Below are 14,035 nucleotides of genomic sequence, written 5' to 3'. Positions count from 1 at the left end.
CTCCTATAAGACTTAATTCTCAGCGCACATACAGTGTGTCCCATAACTCAACGTTAAAACGAGAACAGTAAGCCGGTGTAGTGATTAGTAATTTTTTTTTTCAAATATACGCACATATTATATATATAAGGACTCTAGCAACGAAGTTGGCCAGCAGCCCGTGTGCCTGCCTGCGGTTGGTTGGGGCGAAATGCAGGCGGCGCCCATCCCTCCATTACCACTACACACCTAATGCGATTAGCAGCGGCGCCTCGCTACCCTATTCCCCTTCCCCTTCCCCAGCGCTTTGCCATCAAGCCAGGAAATTTTCCTGATCCTCTCGAGGGTTCGGCACGTTTCCAGAACCCCGTCTGCGTGAAGTGTCGTAACTAGAACGCCACTGTTCTCGATGCTTCGAGTGTTGAGTCGGAGGTTCTGACGACGCGACACTTCGGAGGGCCACGAGACAGTTCCAGGGCGGGACTTGGCAGGCATGTGAACGGAGAGACTGACCTGCGACAGGACAGAGAAGGCAAGAAGGCGAGTGACCCCTTGGTGCGAAGATTGGTACATCGGGGAACGAAGCATCCGGGACTGCGGTGTGTGTGACGAACGAGCGAGGCAGTGCGTTTGGCGGCAGACGAGCAGTGGCGAGAGCCACCGCAGAGCCGAGCTCCAGCGGGGAGAGCAAATTGTGGACTTCATGAAAGAGTGATTAATTTGTGGACAGACATCTTAGCGTAGTGATTTACTTGGTGCTGAATATCTCAGGCAATGAATAAATATAGTTGTAATAATTGGGCTAACCTTTTTCCGGACCGGTTACCCACTTGAAAACAATATGCGTAGTTCCTGCGGGCATCACGTGCACGTCATCGCTGGGGGAAGGCGTGCACACAAGCATGCCAAGTGCATGCACGGGGCTGCGTTGTCGACCAAGGTGACCCCAGCAGGCGGCATGTGGGCGGGCGGTGACTAAACTGCTCATGACTAACAGCGCAGGTGTCACGTGGAGTGGCACCTGCCCTTCCGTAATCTCCTTCTGTGGGCGGCGCTCGCTTCGAAGGCTGCAAAAAACAGGGTGTGCTTATTTGCCTTCTTCTCCCACCCCCCAACCCCCGGCAAGACATAGTTTTTCTTGCATTCTCGCTGTCGCGGTAAATGCTGAGCGTGATTGACATTGTTGATTGCGTGATTTGTGTGTTGACATTCGTCTGTGAGCGTCTTTGTCGCCGTGCCACGGATGATGCAGCAGTTGGAATGTAACTATTGATTAAACTCTTTGTACATGGCGACATTGAGGGACCCCGCCCGGTCAGGATTGCACGTATCAGTGTTAGCGAGGCGGGATGGTAAGCGAGACGCTCGCCTGTGCTTCTAGCGTGGTGTCGCCTCTGAACCGGCGCGCAGTTTTCTCGTCGTGCATGGGGCAACTTATGATATCTGATGCGATAAGCATAACATTAGAGGGCGGAGGAATGAAGATAAAGGTGTCGTGCAAATCTCTTGAGTGCTTTCAAGAATCTGTACTGAATGTCTCATGCCTAAAACGTTTTCTGAAAACATGGGTTTTAGCCATTTTTCACTCATCAAAAAATACAGTTTGTAAACGAAATATGGAAACAGAACTACTCAACCGCCTTTAGTTTATTCTGAAATGCTTTTCTTAAATTGACAACTCCGATTTCTTGAGCAGTTTTCAAATCGCATGGTTTTTTGTAGCTTTGCAAACCTGAAATGTGCAGATTAACTAATATTACATTATTAATTTTTAAAAAATTAACACAACAAACATATCAAGTTTAGCTAAAAAAAATAGTATAGTATTTTGGAAAACAAACTCAAGCCCTAGGCAAAAAGATAAAAAAAAATTATAGACCTTAATCAGAAACTAATTTATATATTACTGTAAATTAAGTATAGACATTAACTTGCCGGAAATCGACACATTGCCAATATAAGAAAAAAAGCAAGAAAAGGAAATGGCCTTACGTTAATACTAGATTCACACAAATTCACACACAAATTCGTGTAGCAAGCCACGAAGTGATCACGCTGAGTGAGTGTATTAAAGATTATTCTTCAGCCTGTGCTCAAAACATTGCCTTGTTTCTTTCACAGCCTGTTGATCGTGGCTTATGTGTTGTGTCTGCGTTAACTATCGTCTGGTAAGGACGACACAAATAAGCACACGGAATACAAAAAGTCTGCCAATATTTGCAAATGATCATAATTTCGTTTTAAAAACTTTTTATTTTCTGAGATATGCATACAAAAGAAACCAATTTCACTCCCATCATTGTCGTAAAAAACAGCGGAGCCTCAACAGGTATCTAAGGATTTAATTTTTAAAAATCATAATTACATTTCTCGAATACCGTAGAAGGTGATATTAAGGCAATTAATGATCTTGTAATAATAAATATTCAGTTTTTATTTAACTCATTCGGGTTACGGGAGTCAGCAGGCTTTTGCTGGGTTGTACCTCACGGCCCCCGCTTATTTGGTTTAGTTTTCATTGTTTTCTAATGTTGGTTGTGGGACAAACGTAATAAATGAGATCTTGCTCGAGATCCATGCTTGAAGGGTTGTTTGGTTAGTAAGGGGGGGGGGGGGGGTTTGGTAGTTAGGGGGGGGGGGGGGTGGTTCATAGGAGTATTTGTTTGCTTGGTAGAATACATGCAGATAACAACTGATACTTTAAAAAAATGTGTTTTTTTGTCATATACACTCTCGTTCCTTTCGCTTATCCACCTGGGCATAGACGCGAGGTTCCAATTACAGTTGACATTACTTCACTCAACTCTGAACCTACCAGAGCGTGTTTCTAAAATGTTTTACGCAACTATGAACTATGTTTGTGACATTTGTAACTACTAACATTTAAAGTTTAGGTGTTTTAATTTTCTAAAATTAAAAAAAAATATTGTAAAAAATTTAATTCCAACTAGGTACTACAAATGCAGATAACCGAAAAATTACTCTTTACAGACAAGTAAAATTAAATTTAAAATGTAAGATAACAAGGTCAATGAGAGAAGCCTCAACCACTGTCTTTGTGCGATGCTACTTTAATACAATATTAGGTTAACGTGACAAAATATAACTATTATTTAGAATATAAATATGTAAAAATCACTCACTGGTACAAATAAAGAAATCCAGGAGCCAACACCTGAACGTGAAAGAAAGAAAGATGCGGCCACTTATAGGCATATCTATGTAGAATGAGTCTAATAATTTGAAATAGATATGTATATATATGTATGTATATATGTATGTATATATGTATGTATATATGTATGTATATATGTATGTATATATACACACACACATAGACTTATGGTCTAACATGCTTTTCAAGGCTTGTTTACGTTTTAAAGTTGGAGCTGAACAATATTTTTACTGTAAATCATAGAGAAATATTCAAGATCGAACAAGGGACGTCTGTATTAGTTAAATTGTATGAAGTTCTACAACCAATTCGAATTTTGTCGCGGTGGAAGAGTCGTTTCTTTTAAATAATTGGAGGGGGGGGGGGGGTTAGTAGTGATACGTCACAAAAAATGCTGAAAAATAAAGGTGTTATAACCAATTATACAATGAAATAATTTTGCGTCAGTGACAAAATTCGCGGTGGTTGTAGAAACAATCGATCAAACAAAATCCGGACGCCCATTTTTGTATCTCAAATACTTCCTCTATTATTTACAGTAAAAATGTTGTTTGGGTCCAACTTCGCATAAATGATTTCAGCTTATATACTGTCGTGTTGGACCTGTTGTCGGTCACACTCGGATTCACTCCGCAAAGATAGATATTTCTTTCCTGAAGAGGGCGAAGACACGCGGGGCGCACGCCGGCCCGGAGCCAGACACAAACGACCGGAAGGTTGTCACGACTTTCTTCTCCACTTGCCGGTTAACACGCCGCTCGTATCGCCGCTGATCGACGGCCGAGGTCGTTAGCTGTCGACTCCGCGCAAGCCATCCCCGCGCCGCGTCGTTAGGGCCCATCGCAGCCCCAGCATCGCGGTCGAGGGTCCAAATGCGAAATTAATAAGCAGCTACGCCTGTCTCCCGATCCGCAGTCATTCATCAACTGACGCCAGGCGTGTACCGCGTCGGCAACCAAGACCTTGCGATACATCGACGTCGTAACGCTGTGCTCAATGGGTCGATATTATTATGGAATTTAATCTGACGAGCCGAGGGCGGTACGTGGATGCCGTACTGTGGTCGGTGGCACGGCAGAGAAGATCTTAGGCACTACACTTATGTCACACAGCGGAATGTCATCTAACACTAACGTCATTTCACCGACAGTCACTTCACCTGAAGTTGGACAAGTGGCTTTCGGTCTACTCATAGCTACCCTTGAGGTCTACACATCACAAGGCCAACGCAACATTTGTTGAGACCGACATGTCAAAATCTAAATTGTGATCCTCTCGTCGTTAATACTGTAAAAAAAAACATGCATTTTTCCCCCCAAAATTTTAACAACTAATAAGAAATATGTATATATATATATATATATATATATATATATATATATATATATAATTACTAGACGGTTATGCGGCATTTTCCAGGTTTTTGCAACCTATAATAATAAAAACTCAGTATTATTTTATTTCCACTTCCTGATATGTTTTCATATTATTCCTTAAGAGGGTGTTGTGATAGTTCAAGTAGTTTACTGGTAGTTAACATTATAATGACTGGTTAGTTTAAGTTCACATATTAAAAACACTGTGAATTTGTGATATTGGTTGGTTGGATTGAGTAGCTATAATTAGAATACTTTAAAACGACGTGGACAGATGGTTAGGTTGGAGATGCTAGATTTAAAATATTTTAGAATAGTTGGATATTTGGTTAGGTTAAGTAACCTTCTTAAAATTACTATATAATTACTTTTTTGGTTGGTTAAGAATTATCAGTTGAAAACGTAGCTAACTTAACCTAACAAACTTTCCTTTCTATGTTATATTATTTATAATATAGGTAGCTTAACCAACAGTTCACACTATTTTACAGTATTTTTTTATGTAGCTTACATTACCTAACCAAAAATAAAAGTGTTTTTAGACAATTTTTATTGTAGTTAGCATAATCTAACCAACTGTTCTCCTATTTCACGTAGGCGCGAGAGTAATTACTGTTTGGCACGAGAATGCGTGATTTACGACCTAGGACGGTATTCCAAGACGTTCGGGTAAGATAGCGATCGAGCACTGCCTTTAGCCCAGGAAAAGAAGGTTTTATGTCGGGAAAAATTAGAGACAAGCTAAAATTTTGGCAGGTGTTAGGACCCAAAAAGAGGTGTATTTTCCCAAAAGTCCCCACCCCTCCCCTCTGTGCTTCCCCCCTACCCCGCCTTAAACATCCGATTTGCAAGCATTTGGATTACTTTTCATATCTCCGTTGTTATTTATCGCAGTCAAATTTTCTATATGCCGTTTTATTCCTTATATTATTATCTACAATAAAGTTAAATATAGTTTTGTTCTAAGATTAGCAGTTAACTAGATATTAGCTGAGGAATGTCAATTTTTACAATTTTATGTTAAGTTTGTTAAGAATATTTAAGTTTAAAATTTTAATTTGGGACAATTTCACGAAACACTTAAGATAAAAAGTGTAGAATGATTCTTTAGCTTTCCAACGGTATTAATTTTTCATTTTTTGGATGACAATAACATGTGTATAACACTAGATTATGCGAGGAAGGCGCTGCATTTTGTTCTTCCCTTGGTGCGTGCTGCAGTGGGTGGCCTCAGGAGGCTAAACAGGCTTACTATCAAGAGCGAGGGCGCTGGCGTGTTGAGTCATGGAAATGTTCCTAATCACCCCCGTCAATCAATTTCTTAAGACGTGTTTACTGCCTTGAGTAGCCCGTCTTCCAGAGACTAGTTTTTGGAGTGGTTTTGAAGCGTGCGGTAACGTTATAGCGTGTACATATGTGCGTGATTTTTTAAAACTTCCGCTTACTCTACGCCACATAATAACGTGAAGTACTAGAAAGTACGGTGTTAATTTGTGATAACTGGAGAAATTTTGCAACAGCTTCTTCCAAATCTAAGAAGGTAAGAATGTTTTCAATAACAAAATCTAAGTATTATTGTAATAATAAAAAAACACTTCTTCCCGTGGGCTGTTGCTACTCAGTGGTTAAAGTGCTGTTCTCCTACCAAGACGATTTGGGTTTGGTTCCCGGATAGGACCACTCTTTTTTTTTCATTTGTACCACTGCATGGTCGGCTGTCGATTTTTCCCCCCTTCTTCGGAGCCTTGTGCTATTCCCCACCCTAGCACTCCGGCCCTACTTCATTCGCATATTAGCATCGATTGTAGATGCTTCACGTCTTAAGATCCACCAGGACATCTTTTAAAATATTTTTACACAGAAGACTATATGTCGGCTTTATTGCAGTTTTCTTACTTTTTAAATTTGTATCACGTAAATGTGATTTATATTGCAACACAAATATCAAACACCGTTAGGCCTATTGATGTGTGTGTCAATACACTGGTTTTGATGTTCAGGTAATTAATATATCATATAACTTAGATATTTTTACATATTTGTGTGAGATTTGTAGTAAAATCTTTTTAAAAATGTAATTATAAACGGATTCAATTCAACATCGTGACTATTTATCGTAATGTTTTTATGGTTCTTCAGAATACCAAACTTACATTTTAAGTAAATAAGTATACCTACTATTAAAATGCGCATTTGTCAATCTATGGTAACTTTTTACTATTCGACAATTGCAAATCAACAACTTTCTAAGTGATGAGTAATTACGTCTTCGTATGTTTCAGGATTGAATCTACCTACCATGTTATAACAAGAATTCATACTAACCAAAATTGAAATGGAACATTTAAGTTTACTTTGTATTCTATGCGGTAAAGATACGGAAGGAGATACTGTTGTTGTTACAAAAGGGTTGAAGACAATAACAGAAGCAAGCATTCTACGAAAGGATGGGCTCCACGAGAACTTGAAAGGAAAATCAAGTGTTCGAGTATACACAAATCGTGTAGGCAAAACTATACGAGACCATCAAGTATTAAAGCTGCAACTACATCATCACTAAGTCCTGCTGTATGTATTCCTTCAACATTATCGCCTGTTTTGCGAAGTGTAGGAAATAATTTTGACTACAAAAAAGATTGCATTTTTTGTGGGGAAGAGGCAATTGTCGATTCTAAGATTGCTTAGTATCGTAGGAAAAGTTCGTATGGTAGCAACATTAGAAATTAAAGATGTGAAGATCGGAGCGATGAATGGGGGGATCAAGTGAAAGCACTCATTTTAAATGCAAGTGACCTTGTAGCCCCAGAAGCACGATACCATAAAAACTGTCATGACACTTTTTCAAAGACAAACCCAAGTGAAGGATTTGTAGGCAGACCGATGACGGATAAATAATCTTGTTTAATGTTGTGCAGTTACATTGATCAAAGCGATGAATGTCAATATTCAATTCAAGAGTTGTAAGATATAATGGCATGCATTTCAGGGAAAAAAGATACATATTCCGACAAACACCTGAGAAATCTTCTTCTATAACACTTTAAAGAACGCATTATGGTATCTAATCTTTCAGGTAGAAAGAACATTGTGTGTTTGTCTGATACTGTCCATAAAATTATTGAGACCTGGTACAAAGAAAGAGATAGGAACCTAGAAACGGAAAAACTTAGGATTGCATTGGCTGCAGCTGACATCATTAAAGTAGATATTCAAAAGAAGGCATATGATCATGAAACATATCCAGGTACCAATGACATTACATGTGGAGGAGAACATTTATTACCAAATATATTAGCAGCTTTCACACAAAGAGTTACGAAAAAGGTTTCAGAGTTTGAAATAGTAGACAAAAATGTGTAGTTATAAACCATGCTATTATATCAGCTGTAAGACCCAGATCATTTTTGTTACCACTTCACATTGGCTTAGCTCTGACACTACATCGTTTATATGGATCTAAGCATCTTATCAACATGCTATCTTCTATGGGTATTTGTGCATCCTATTACGAAGCTTCCGTGTACATTACAGCTCTCATAAATTCAGGATCACTAAATGTCAATGAAGATGCTTTCATACAGCATGTTTTTGATAATGCTGATGTCAGTGTTCGAACACTGGATGGCGTGAACACGTTTCATGCAATGGGCGGGGTCCAAACTATTACCCCAGATTCTAGTGTTGAAACTCAAGTAAAGGTTGCAAGGAAATCTTCTGGAACATTTAATCCAGAATGCATTAGAATACGATCTTACCCAAAGAAAAAAGCCCACAACGGACTTAGTAGCATTACTGTGAAAGACTACAACGAATTAAAAGGTGAGCTGAAAAATTCAGACTTCACAGTAGCAACCATGTTTCCTCTAATCTCTATTTGGCTTTTTGGAATGAATGTCCAACCAGGATGGAATGGTTTCATGAACCTCATTAACAGCAGAAGGGGAAAATGTGACTCAACATATCTCATGGCTCTTCCATTTATTAATTTGGATAAGTGTGTAAGAGAAGCTGGAGGCGAGAGAAACGTACTTAAGCCAATTACCACATTTAAGCCTTTTGCACCAAACGATCTGTTGCACTTAGTGTCATGTTCATGTAAATCTTCATGTGGGAACTATTGTGGATGTCGAAAGACAGGTTTACATTGCTCAGCTATGTGTGAAAACTGCAATGGTCTTTCGTGTAACAATGCAACAGCCATAGATGAAGATGTAATTGATGATGTTTAATTATGTATGTAGGCGTTGAGTCGAAAACATTATGGATAGATCTGTTTGTAAAATACATTGAAGTACTTTTGTTGTAAGTATAAATTGTCTATACAAATTAAATAGCATGATGTGTAAATAAAAGCAAAGTTTGGAAATGAAAAATGCACATAAATAAGTGAATTATTCAGTAAATGTCACAACAGCTTGAAGTGGGTGGGTGGTCCGTGATGCGGTGGATGATACTGATTGCTCTTTATCACATACTGTGAATAAGCAGTCATGTATTTTAGTTCACAGCTGCCGGTTTTTGCCAGTCCGGGACACGGCGGGTCCATAGGTGGTGGATAATTGAACGATCCTATGTGGGTTAGGGTTAAAGCCCCCCGAACCAAAACTGGCAAAAATAATATAAAAATGAAACCAACTTTGTTTCTGTATTCTGAACTAAAATTGTATATATAATATATTTAGAATAATTAGGAAGAATTACAAGTAACGTTTAAGGCCAGCGGAGCGAGCTTGACTAGGGTGCGGCAGATTGCTTTTAAGGGCTCGGTTCAAGGTCACGGTTGTGATTCTGTCCCGCTGGAGAGCGCTAGTAGTCACGATCAGTTGAACACTCGTTATCACAGACATATATTCTTCCCGGGCGCCGCTGTCATCCGGGTAGAAGCGGGAGGACACGATAATTACAACGCGGTGTTGCCAACCGTTATCTGACACGTGACGCTCGCACCAAGGGCTATGGGCTACCGAAGGCAGGCGGTTCCGCGGGCGCTCTGCTAGCTATCCGAGGGCAGCTAGGCAGTGCCTTCTGCTTCCGAATGGGCCCAAATTGGTGGCTTGTGCTATTTGCATGCTGGTTTAACCATGGATATATTCAATAGCAGTCCGTGGACCATTTGGCCGGCTGGTGGGAAAGGCAGTCTGGTACGATTAAGGAAAAGTTAAATAGAATATTACCTACAAAATTATATTAAAATAAAAAAACACAGAACTAAGGGCAAAATCCTAATAATTAAAACAGAATTATTTTTTTGTGTATGCTCAGTTTAAAGTTATTTCCATAAAGGACATATATATTTATTTCAATGGTTTCGATTTTGGAAAACAATATTTTAATAAGTTAACGTAACTTTTTTTTTTAGTTTCCTGATATCATCTTCCAATCGGTTTTACAATAAATATTTGATACATTCAGCAAAATACGTACCGTTTGTTTGATTCAACTGTTACTATATCTATATAAATTTGAAATTGTACGTTAATAGACTAACACTGGAATTAAAGAATATGTTGTGTGACAAATATAAATTATTCAGTGCAATATATACTAATCCAGGCTAATACTTTGTTACCAATAAAATTTTTATATATTTGAGGCCTATGTTTTGATTAGGCTGGGATATGTTACAAAACGCAAGCAGAATTAATAATAAATAAACGACATTTTAGCATTTGTTCTATAGTTTATTTTCATCTCGTGGTTCCGGGTTATAAATGTCCAGAACATTTAATGCAATACCTTACTGGACCCAATATTTTTCACCCAAGATATATGTAGTCCGCGATTGCCTTGAGATCCTTACAATCTAGAGCCTCAGCTTATAACTTATATTAGACACAAAAATATTTCCTTCATTGCAGCGATGAACTTCCCCGTTTTTCACAGTCATTCGAAAGGAAACTTGACATTCGACTACTATAAACGTAAACACTGCTTTATATTAACATAATTCCATGTAAACAATTTAGTATTTATCGAAATATTTAGGTATTAAATGAATAACGCCCAAAAGCACCTTCTTTACTTTGAACCTCGGGAAAATCACGAATTCTACTCATTGAAAACAGATAATTTACTACTCGAATCGGAACTACACATGCAGGTTTTATTTAATTCCAATAAATGATTGATATAAACTTAACCACACAATGTAATGATTTATTTTCATTACCTACTTTCATTTTCTTACTAAATGAATGACTGAATTATTCACAAATATTCAAATACCGTAGTGTCACGTTCATCCGACCTTTTCTTATCCAACATTTCGTATTATCCGACATTTCACAAAATAATAACTATTCTATCAGAAACATAAACAACAATTTGTGTCATAATAATTTTTGTTGATCCCGACTCTAGGTACTGCAACTTATTATTCAGCCAGATTTTTTTTAATTTTTTTTTGGTTGTTAAAATGTTTATTAAGTTTGAAATGTTTAAAACATTAGCAAATTTTTACGTTTATAATATTTTTATATTATTACTTTTCTGTCGTAGTTTTCCCACTACTATGTCGAAACACACAAGACCTTACAAATCGCAGTGAAAACATACAGCTATAACGAACATTCCCATGCTTCGTAAAAATAAAAGTAGCTATTTTGTAGTGTTTTTTTACTGTGTAGAAAAAAATAATTAAGAAGTGATGGTTCCCAGATAAAAAGGAAATAGATTCACACGAATTCTTAATTCACACCTTTTTCCAGCTCTATTTAATTATATTTTAGCTTTTTAGCTAATTGCTTCAACTCTTTCAGCTCTAATAAGTATTGCAGTTTTATTTTGTATGCGCCGGCTTGAATGTATGTTATTATTTGGGTGAAATCGTTATTTGCACTGATCTGACCTGAATAATAACATTTAGAATACATTTAGATTTTAAATGCTCATGCACATTATAAAATGTTCATAAACTAATTTGATCAGTTAAATAGTTTGCTCAAGTTTATCTTTTTCAAATACATGGTGAACAGCGTGCGCTGTGGATGTAATGAACATTTATTATTTTATTTAACAGTCTGAATTAAAAGATGGAAATATTCAGTTTACCTATCTATTTACAATATTAAATGAGTTGTACAATTTGTCGTGCTTTGCATGTCATTTAAATGTTCAGTATTTTGAATATATATATATATAAATATAATATATATATATTTATATTTATATATGTATAAAATAAATTAATAAATTAAATAAATTAAGAGGTGAAAAAAATCGCTGCTACTAATAACTGTCCAAGCAATGTCACAACGACTCATCCATCTAGTTGCTCACTCAAAGGTCCTCAGAAAATCACTGTTCACCGTAGCTTAAATTGCTAACAGCTCGGCTGTAAGCAGACTATTACCAAGATAACGACTGTACATTGAGTCAGAAGTTCTTTGATGTGGTAATGCACAACATCGCGAAAATTCGCCCGCTAAGAAGTTTGGCACAAATTATACTGAAGATTATGGGAGAAAATAAACGTAATTGCAGTTACTAAGTGACCACTTCACTACATAAACCTAAATGTAACTTTTATATATATGTATATTCCAGCCTCATGAGCCATCTTAATTAACTTACAATTAACTTTGTCCAACGTAGGCCTAATCATTGGCTACAATATCAAAATTATTTTCAAGGGTCTGTCGAATTACCTCAATTTCGTAAATATAGTTTGTAAAGAAAAATAATTTTTTCCTGTTGTTCGAATCAAATACAACTATGTTATAAAAAGAGCAACATAATAACATTGTGCGTATTATAATTATAGTCATTGGCATGTTGATAGTATTACAATCTCTTCTAAGTAAGAAATTGTTTAACTGATAACAATGTATTAATATCCTACTTAGTAATCTTCATTTTAAAACATCCAATATTTCAACTCCATAAATTTCAGCACTGACTAGTTTTAAAAACTTTGATACCTTATTTTATTTTACAGGTTCCCGTGTGCCGGCGGGTTTGTTAGGGCTCGGCGTATCAACTACCTAATCTTAGGAACACTAATGCCTAAATGTATTGGCCAATAAATGCAAGACAATGGCCAAGAAAGCCGGCGGAATCTTTATTACTTACTAATGCCTAAAATTTATTTCAAAATCTCTGATCCATAGTTAGAAGTCCATAGGTTTTGACGTGACAACGTCTCATAAATCGATGAACTCCGGCTGCACGCACGAAAAAGTGTCCCGTAACGCACATTGTCCCACTACGGATGTCCCGCTACGGATGTGTCCTGTTATGCTCATTGTACGCATGCGTGGCATCTCTCTTCCAGTCGATTGGAAGAACCATCGATTTGACTTTTCAATCATATTTTCGTCGTTTGAATTATTAATATTATGTAATTTAACGATCGTTCACCGATTTTCAGCACAATCGGTACGGTTATTAATTTCCCGCCTACCACTATAAGAAATAAACATGGCGGACTACAAACGTTTTTAAAACTTCCACAACACAAAACAAAATTTTTATGAATATATATATATATATATATATATATATATATATATATATAACATCTGAAACAATAGTTTCTAATATGGCCTCGTGGCCGTGCGGTAAGCATCGATGACTACCAATCCAAAGGTTGACGAATCGAAATTCCGGCCACTGTGATACCTTCATTTTTGTACTTGTCAAAATAAATACGGCTCGCGCGACACTACAAAAGTAATAAATTTATTTGAATTAATGAATGAAAATAAAAGTAAATTTATCAATTAAATTGTAGATTTCATTTCACTCCTTCTTTGTATCCATACAATATAGTGTTAATTCAATAAAAATGATTCAATTTTATTCATAAAAGTATGCAGATGTAGATTTTATCATACAAAAGATAGAAAAATTTAAAAAAATTATTCCTCAAAGAATATAATATTTTTAATGCCTAAATGGTTTGGTTGCAAAAACCTATTACGGCTCAGTCTCAGGCCGAATATGATATTTCATTTTCTTCTGGATCAATCATTTCATCAATGTTTTGTTATGACGTTGTCACGTTAAGCTATCGTCCGTAAACCGACTTTACAGACAACCAATTTTTTTGATTGCTTGTCTTCTGCATTCCATATATGTATATTCACGTAGGTCTTGGATTTCTGCGACAAACAAATGCCCTACAACGACGTATGTTCGTCATTGCTTCCATATAAACCTTAACAGCAGGTATGACGTCACTCTACCTTCTTGGCTCTGGCGTAGAGCGTCTGACTTGTAACTTGTAGGACCCGGGTTCGCGCCCCGGCTCCTCCAAGGCGGATTACTCAGACAAATGGTGGCATTTGTCTGATAGGAATACAATCCCTTGTAACAAGTGAGGCTTACCCAAGAGGCGGTTTGGGTGGAAACAAAATCTGCTAAATTGACTTCCATATGGGAGCACGTTTCTTTATGTGCTCCCATATGGAAGCCAACCTGGTAGGTTTCTCTGGGGTCGTGGAGTTTTGCCAAAAAATTTTTTTTCATTTTAGATTATAAAATTTTAACGTTTGATATATTATCG

This window comes from Bacillus rossius, assembly GCF_032445375.1.
Source record: "Bacillus rossius redtenbacheri isolate Brsri chromosome 9 unlocalized genomic scaffold, Brsri_v3 Brsri_v3_scf9_2, whole genome shotgun sequence".
Classification (NCBI taxonomy): Eukaryota; Metazoa; Arthropoda; class Insecta; order Phasmatodea; family Bacillidae; genus Bacillus; species Bacillus rossius.
The sequence above is the reverse complement of the archived record's forward strand: the minus strand, read 5'-3'. Positions refer to the sequence as shown.